Source organism: Eriocheir sinensis, chromosome 28 (assembly GCF_024679095.1).
Source record: "Eriocheir sinensis breed Jianghai 21 chromosome 28, ASM2467909v1, whole genome shotgun sequence".
NCBI lineage: Eukaryota > Metazoa > Arthropoda > Malacostraca > Decapoda > Varunidae > Eriocheir > Eriocheir sinensis.
This window is the reverse complement of record NC_066536.1, coordinates 4,653,016-4,660,515: the sequence shown is the minus strand read 5'-3', so window position 1 is coordinate 4,660,515 and position 7,500 is coordinate 4,653,016. Positions and strand designations below refer to the sequence as shown.

Below are 7,500 nucleotides of genomic sequence, written 5' to 3'. Positions count from 1 at the left end.
TATCTCCTTCCTGACAAATCCTGCCGCAGCCTCATCCTTCTTTTTCTTCTTCACCCCTCCCTTCGTTCCTTCTTCCATTTCTAAACTTAGTCTCCCTTCCTTCCTTCCTTCAGTCATTCCTTCAATCCTGCCTTCCTGACTTACCTTCCTGCCTTACTTTGTCTCACCTTCCTTCCTTCTTTCCTTTTTTCTTACTCTGCTTCCTTTACTGCCACCCTCCTTTCCTTCGATCCTCCCTCCCTCCCTTCCTCCTTCCCTCCTTCCTTCCTTCATCACTCTGCCTGTAATAAATCAAGAAGGAAGACTCAGATACTCCACTATGTATGTTAAGTGCACACACATGGACGCACACGCACGCGCACACACACACACACACACACACACACACACACACACACACACACACACACTTACTTGTAGGCATCATTTTATATATATATGCAGATTCATGCACATTTCACGTGAACTGATAGAATTGCATTTGCATACACACACACACACACACACACACACACACACACACACACACACACACACACACACACACACACACACACACACACACACACACTTCTCAACACAACACTACACAACAGCTTTTGTTTTTACAGACAATAAGGAGGAGGGAAAGAACGAGGAGGAAGAGGAGGCGACACCCTTGTGAACGATATCCGACCTTCTGATTGTTTCTGCTTTGTCAGTTGTCAGAGCATTGTGACCTGGTAGTGCAACAATGCTTGTTTGTTCTTCACTAACAATGTTGGTGCAAGTATTTTTTTTTCTACATAGCGGCCTATTGCGCCGTTAGGCTTTTTCACTGGTGGGGCCTGATGGTCGACCCAGCCCGTTGTGGTGCAGGCGAGTGTTTTATAGTGGCGCCATCTTGTTTTGGCTCATACTGCCCCCTGGAGCTCATCTTTGAGCCTCTCTTTGGAGAGGTAATCTAGAGTCCGGGTTGATAGGTGGTCTTCAGGGCAGCATGTGGGTAGTTCTAGGCCACTCGGCAGTGACTGAAAAATCCCAGCTGTGTGGCGGCCAGGATTCGAACCTACGTCCCTCCTGGATCTCCCGGACGTGGCGCCGGCACGCTAACCACTTAGCCACCGCCTCCCCATGGCAAAGGTTTTATATCTAACGACACTGTTTTCAAGAAATTGGAAAACTACTAAAGAGTAAGTCACCGAGAAGATAGTTTCAAAATGGTTAAAGAAGAAACAAAGATAGTGATGGAGGAAGAAGTATTAACTGGGTAAATCGTTTGGTCCAGCAAAAGCTTTAGAGGATAATATGCAGCGTTAGCTCAGCATGACTCAGGAAAATCTTCTCAATAGGATTAAACGTAAATTTGCGTTAATTTTCACACTCCGGTGCCCACTTCAGCTTGATTAAGGAAATGGAAGGAGATCAGTAATGGGACAAGGACTTCAAGACGGCACATCTTCACGTTACCTATGAAACTTGAATTTGCTCTTACGGTTATATATACACGAAAAGAGGCTCTGATGAAACCTTAGCTAGGATTATACATATTAATCTTATAAATCTTCGGCCCATGAATATTAGGTATATGAATGTTAAGGGTGTAAATGCTAGTGAATTAAAGGTTAGTGATATAATTTTAGTGACAGAAATGTTCCTCCTACAAATATTAGAGTTATGAATGTATAATGAGTTCTGAGTGCTAAGAAACGAGAGAGAGAGAGAGAGAGAGAGAGATTCGCCTTAAGTAAAGATATTTTTTCCGTCCCTCTCTCCCGCTTAATTATTATCACTGTGCAAACCTTTCCAGCTCTCGGGCCAGGGACTAAATTTTTGAGAAGGCTTTTGACGCAGAGAAGCAAGGAAGAGGTGTGAAAATTCATTATTATCTATTAGTAGTTGTAGTAGTAGTAGTGGTGGTAGTGGTAGTAGTAGTAGTAGTAGTAGTAGTGGTAGTGCATATAGTGCCAACTGCGTTTTAACAATAACTAAGAAACATTGCATTATATTGTTCCCAGGTCGCGGTGTAATACTGCTGCGCCTTTTCCCTCGCCTTCCCTTGCTCTCCCTTCTCTTGCTTACCTTTCCCTTGCTTACCTTTCCCTTGCTCTCTCTTCATTTAATTTTCTTCATTGTCCTTTCCTGCCCTTCCCTTTCCTTCCCTTCCTATCTTTTCCTTTCCTTCCCTTCCCTTTCCTTCCCTTCCTATTTTTTTTATTTTCCTTTCCCTTCCTTTATATTCACTTCCACCTCAATCCTTTTAACCCCCTTCCCTTTCTTTTCCTTCCCTTCTCTTTTTCCCCTTCCTTCCCTATTTCCTTCTTTCTTTTCCCTTTCCTTCCTTTCCACCTCCTTTCAGTTTAATTTCCTTTCGTTCCTTTATCTTCCCTTCCCTTCCCTTTACTTCACTTCCCTTCTCTTTCCTTTCCTCTCCCTTCCCTATCCCTTCCCTTTCCTTTTCTTACACTGTTCCTCTTTCTCTCCTTTTCCTTATCTTCTCTCCTTTTCCTTCATTTCCCTTCCCTTTTTTGCTTTCCCTTCCCATTTTCCGTCTGTTCTTCCCTTGACTTTCCTTCCTATTCCCTTCTGTCATCCCTTCCCTTCCATTCCCTTCCATTACGTACTCCCATTTCCCCTCCGCCCCCCCCCCCCTCTCCCCTCTGAGTGGAAAACTAATATAAAAGGAAACAGAGACAACTTTACTTATTTCAACGCTGTTTAGCCATTACTGGTTAGCGATCCCTCTTACGGCACGGAGGAGGAGAAGAAGGAGGAGGGAGAAAATAGGTTAACGAGAGAGAGAGAGAGAGAGAATTTCGAGTTGGTGAATGGAAGTAAAATAATTCGTGTGAAAACTTTATTTCCTTTGTAATACTTTCGCCTAATTGCGTTTTACTCGGGGGGGGGGGGGGGGGAGAGAGAGAGAGAGAGAGAGAGAGAGACAAAGGATAGAAAAAAAGATTAAGCGAAAAAAAATAAAGTAAATGAAAAGGAGACGAAGTAAAACGTCTGCCAAACGCTGCATCGCCATAAACGGAGTAAAAATATTTGACTGTGAAAGAGATAATACGTGAGGAAGGTGCGGCAATGTAACACTGATCGTAAAATAAGGTTAAAAACTAATATTGTGCCACGATGCATTGTCGCTTCGTACGTACAGAAAAAAATTGCTGGGGGAATAATTTTGAAGGTAATGCAATGCCGTTCAATCTCTCTTTCGTTACCATCCCTTCCCTTTCCTCTCTCTCCTTCTTCCATCGTTTTTCTTCACTTTCATTCTTTCATCTTTTGCCTTCGCCTTCACTCACTTCCCTTCCGTTCCCTTCCTTTCCCTCCGCACCCCTTCCCTATCCCTTCTCTTCCCTTCCCATCTCTTTCTTCTTTCCCTTCCCTCTCCTTCCTTACTCTTCCCAACCCTTCCTTTCCCTACCCATCCCTTCCCTACCCTTCCCTACCCTACCCTTCCCTTCCCTTCCCTTCCCAACTCTTCCCTTCCCTACCCTTCCCTTCCCTTTCCTTCCCTTTCCCTTTTCTTCTCTTCCCTTTCTTTCCTTTCCTTCCCCTTCTCTTCCCTTCCCTCCCTTTCCTTTCTCTCCCAATCCCTTCTCTTCCCTTCCCTTCCTTTCCCTCTCCTTCCATTCTATTCCATTCCCTTCCCTTCCTTTCCTATCCCTTCCCTTTCCTTTCCTTTCATCCTCTTCAACTTCCGCGCCCTTTTCTCTCCTTCCATTTGATTTTCTTTTATTTCATTCCATTCGGTTTCCTCCCATCTCCTTCGCTTCCCTTCTTCCTTTCATTTAATTTTCCTTCACTCCTTAATCTTCCTTTCCTTGTCTTCCACGTTAGATATTTTTCATTCTCTTCTTCCTGTTTCCCTTATGGATTCCCTCTGTTTCCTTCCTTCCACCCTTCACCCATTCTTCCCTCCCTCCCTTCTCTTCCTTTCCTTCGCATATTCTTTATTCTCTTCCTTTACACGAATTTCCTTTTATTTCTTATGGACATAATTGCTCCCTTCACTTTTCCTTTCTTCACATTCTTTTTTTAACTCATCTTTCCTTCGTTTCCTTCCTTTTGATTCTCCATCCTTTCTTCTCTCACTTGCCTTTCTTTGCGTTCCTTCCTTTCCCTCAATTCCTTTCCCTTTCTTTCTCTTTCTTCCTTTCCCTCCCCTTTCTTTACCTTCTCTTCCATATTCTTCCCTTCCCATCTATCTTTCTTCCCCTTCTTTTCCTTACTCTTATCCCTCGCAGCCTCTTTCTCTTTCTTCCTTTCCCTTCCCTTTCTTTACCTCCCTTCCATATCCTTTTCTCTTCCCATCCTTTACTTTTCTTCACCTTCTTCCCCTTTCTCTTATTTTGCATCCCAGCAGCTTCTTTCACTTGGTTCCTTTCTCTTCTCTTTCTTTACCTCCCTTCCATATACTTCTTTTCCTTTCCCATATTTTACCTTTCTCCTCCTTCTTTCTTTACCTCCCTTCCATATACTTCTTTTCCTTTCTCATATTTTACCTTTCTTCCCCTTCTTTCCCGTCCTCATATTTTGCATTCCCTACAAACCCCTTTCTCTTTCTTCCTTTCCCTTTCCTTTCTTTATCTTCCTTTCCATATCCTTTTTTTTCTCTTCCCCTTTTTACCCTTCTTATTCTTCATCCCTAGCAGCCCCGGTCGGTCGGTCAGTCAGTCTGCCCGCCTTACCCCTGCACCAGCCTGAAGCCCCTCACATAAGCTCGCTCTTCCTCCGTCACTGAAGAAAATAGAAGATAAATATAATCTCCAAGTCCGTTTCCTTCCAATCTTTCTCCTTCACTAAATCTGCTTCTCTTTTATTCCCTCAGCAAAACGTTCTCGTGTGGAAAGTTTTAGAGAGTAGCTTTAAATGTGCGAAGAGGTTGTGTTAGCAGAGTGATCCTCGACCCGGTTCTGTTGTTGTCGGTCACCTTTATTGTAGGTGTTGAAAAACTGTCCACCTTAGAGGGTACTTAGTTTTGTACTCTAAAACAATCTCATCATTATATTCAGGAGGGAAAAGAAAGAGTAATTCCACTTCTTTCATATTTTCTTATTCAAATTCAGCCAGAAATTTACGTCGCCATTTAGCTCATATTAACACTAGAACAACACAGTCCGAACACCCATTGCGTTTTAATAACTATATGACTTTTTTTCTCACTAGTTCTCCCATCCGTTCCGCCCTAAAGAAGCCGTCCACCCACCGTTGCCAGATTGTCGTACTCGGAGCATAGTGTTTACCTGTTTCTGACGCCTAACTATTGCTAAGAAACATCAGAATCTAACTCTTTTAACGATAACTATAAACTAATTTCTTATTGGAGCCCAGAAGACAGTTTGGCATAGGAAGTCGGGAAATATAATCGGCTGAGTACGACAATCTGGCAACGTTGCGTCCACCCCTCGCCCGGTCAGACTTGACAGTGCTGTGTGGTTTGTTTATGTTTTTACATCAAAGGAGGCATCTCTGTGGCGAAACTAATTTAGATATCAAAAAAGAGCCCGCTATCCCCTACTTCTGTAAATGGGATAGGAGGGGAAGTCATACATCACTCACCCAAACATGTGACCGTGGAATGGATAATATATACAGGATAAGCACCGCCATACATTTATTATTTGCTATACAGGTGACTACAAAAGTGTGGGAGACTAAAGTAAAATATCAACATCACATTATTTTTTTTATATATATAAGAGAAGGGTAAACTTACATATCAGACCCTGCTATAGCGTCGACATTTTAATACGTAAGGAAAGTAAAAATAAGTAGATCATGTTTAGGGGGAATACATCTGTTGCCAATACCTTGTTTAGTATATTCTTCCCATTTTACAGGCAAAGATGGAATCGGCTCCCGGGCTGAGGGCCAGAATAAACAGTTAACGAGAAGTCTATTTGGTCTGAGAGGAAGGAGGAAGGGAAGGAAGGGCGGACTCAAGGATTCTGTGATACTCAGTTCTCTTAAGAAGGTTCGTTTTTTTCGATTTTTGTTGTTGTTGTTGTTATATTTTAGAATTATTGTTTTTTTTGTTTTTTTCTTCTTCGTTTATTTCGTCTCATTATTATTTTTGTTATTATTATTATTATTATTATTATTATTATTATTATTATTATTATTATTATTATTATTATTATTATTATTATTATTATTATTATTATTATTATTATTATTATTATTATTATTATTATTATTATTATTATTATTATTATTATTATTATTATTATTATTATTATTATTATTATTATTATTATTATTATTATTATTATTATTATTATTATTATTATTATTATTATTATTATTATTATTATTATTATTATTATTATTATTATTATTATTATTATTATTATTATTATTATTATCATCATTATTACTATTATTATTATTATCATTATTATTATTACTTCTATTATTATTGTTGTTATAAACATTATATTAGCTCATAATTTTCTTTTCAATATCTTAACTTCAGTTCTTTTATGTTTGATATTTTGTTTTAAATTTTACTTGAAACTTTTCCTCTGTGACCTCTGTTGATTATCATCTTTACTAGAGAGTGAAACTTTATATTATTATTTTCTACGTCCAATAACATTTTTTCTTTACATTGTGTTTTTTTTCTTTACAATGACTTCTTTTCTTAAAAACAGCGATTTTTTACACTATTGTTATTTATCTGATTTCTCTCGTTCCCTAGTTTCTCGTTTTCACTTTATACATGTTACTAGTTTGTGATTTCTCATATTTGTCCCTTCTGCTAGTTTATACATAAGACTATAATAGATATAAGAAACGTGGGCTTAAGTTGTCTAGTTAAGTTTTCTATCCGTGAAGTTTACGAAACGCACCTTCTTTATCGTAAAATTAAGACTTTGGTGATTGTTTGACATGTGTGAGTAGGTGTGTAGTACGATTATTTTTACTGACACGAATTGTTTGCATAATTTTCTATTATTGTTTTGTAGTACCTACGTAAGTATTGTCAAATTAGCTATGTTGTTGTTGAGAGAGAGAGAGAGAGAGAGAGAGAGAGAGAGAGAGAGAGAGAGAATTTGTCTTTTTTTTATTTGTGAGTGTCTGTCAGCTTTTATATTTGTCTGTGTGTCTGTCTGAGTGTTTGTCCATGTGTGTGTGTGTGTGTGTGTGTGTGTGTGTGTGTGTGTGTGTGTGTGTGTGTGTGTGTGTGTGTGTGTGCGTTTTCATCATGCACATATATTTACACACTTTTATCCTTCCTTTTTTTTTTACATGAACAATTTTTTTTCACATCCTCCTGAGTTTTTTTTTATTTTTCTTCTTTTTTTGCCTAATTTCCAACACATGTTCCTGCTTGTTGACTTTCGGATGGCAGAAAAAAACGAAAAAAAAACATGTAAAACAAAACAGAGGCGCCATTAGTGAATTGAGGGCAAACACGTGGCCATAAATATTTGTTGTGGGGAGGAGGAGGAGGAGGAGGAGGAGGAGAGGGAGGAGGAGGCAAGATAAAGACGTAAAGGAGCCGGAGAA

General features: G+C 39.5%; 1 protein-coding gene across 2 annotated transcripts in view; it reads left to right on the top strand.

Moving 5' to 3' along the window:
• Positions 1-7,500, top strand: part of LOC127004391 (histamine H1 receptor-like) — a 302,097-nt gene that overhangs the window by 262,698 nt on the left and 31,899 nt on the right. For both annotated transcript variants that reach the window (XM_050872035.1, XM_050872036.1), the window contains one exon: positions 5,829-5,962. The gene's annotated coding sequence lies outside the window, so the exon portion shown is untranslated. The remainder of the gene's footprint in view (positions 1-5,828; positions 5,963-7,500) is intronic.